This window comes from Leopardus geoffroyi, chromosome B3, assembly GCF_018350155.1.
Source record: "Leopardus geoffroyi isolate Oge1 chromosome B3, O.geoffroyi_Oge1_pat1.0, whole genome shotgun sequence".
Lineage (NCBI taxonomy): Eukaryota > Metazoa > Chordata > Mammalia > Carnivora > Felidae > Leopardus > Leopardus geoffroyi.
The window spans coordinates 85,339,583-85,340,822 of record NC_059337.1 but is presented as its reverse complement, the minus strand read 5'-3'; the positions used below and the strand labels follow the sequence as shown (position 1 = coordinate 85,340,822).

At 41.0% G+C, this 1,240-nt stretch overlaps 1 pseudogene; it reads right to left on the bottom strand.

Annotated features, from left to right (window-relative positions):
- Positions 1–479: 479 nt before the first annotated feature.
- Positions 480–578, bottom strand: LOC123584547 (annotated as a pseudogene).
- Positions 579–1,240: the final 662 nt, after the last annotated feature.

The window sequence follows — 1,240 nt, the reverse complement described above, 5'->3', positions numbered from 1 at the left end:
AGTGGATGCCTGGAACCACAGATAGTACCAAACCCTACATATACTATATTTTTTCCTATACACACATACCTATGACAAAGTTTATAAATTAGGCACAAGAGATTAACAGCAATAATAAAAGAGAACAATTGTAACAATCTACTGTAATTAAAGTTGTGTGAATGTGGTCTCTCTCTCAAAATATCAGACTGTACTCACTCTTATGACAATGATGATGATGATGTGAGATGACGAAATGCCTACATGATGAGATGAAGTGAGGGGATGATGTAGGTGCTGTGACACAGTGTTAGGAGACTACTGACCTCTGATGATATGCCGGAAGGAGGATCATCTGCTTCGTGACCACAGATAACAGAAACCACAGGCCGCAAAACCATGAATAGGGGTGGACTACTACTGTGTTTTGTTTTCTCAGGTCTTGTAACATTTTAATACCTTTCATCATTTTGAAATAGTAGATCACAGGATTTTTGTGTTTAAATATGGAATGCTTGCAAACGTGCGTGCCATCCTTGAGCAGGGACCGTGCTAATATCTGTATCATTCCAATTTTAGTATATATGCTGCCAAAGCAAGTACAATAGATGACAGTTCTGATCTGTATTGTAGGCATGTCTTTCTGGCATAGGAACAGTAGTGTACTTCTCTTTCTCTTTTTATTATAATAACTTTGTATGGGAATTGGCCTTAATACTTTTTAGTTATTTAATTTATTTTGTTTATTCATTTTTGAGAGAGAGAGACAGAGCAGGAGCAGGGTAGAGAAAGAGACACAGAATCCGAAGCAGGCTCCAGGCTCTGAGCTGTCAGCACAGCCCCAATGTGGAGCTCGAACTCATAAGCTGTAAGATCATGATCTGAGCTGAAGTTGGTGCTTAACCAACTGAATCACCCAGGCACCCCTTAGTTATTTTTACATAAAAATGGTTTTCCTGGGGGCGCCTGGGTGGCTCAGTCAGTTAAGCGTCCGACTTCGGCTCAGGTCATGATCTCGCGGTTCGTGAGTTCAAGCCCCACGTCGGGCTCTGTGCTGACAGCTCAGAGCCTGGAGCCTGTTTCAGAATCTGTGTCTCCCTCTCTCTCTCTGACCCTCCCCCATTCATGCTCTGTCTCTCTCTGTCTCAAAAATAAATAAACGTTAAAAAAAAATTTTTTTAAATGGTTTTTCTGGCCACCTACACTAAGCAAGTTACGGGAAACCTTCTCTAACATCACAGAGTTCTCTCTTTATTTGTTT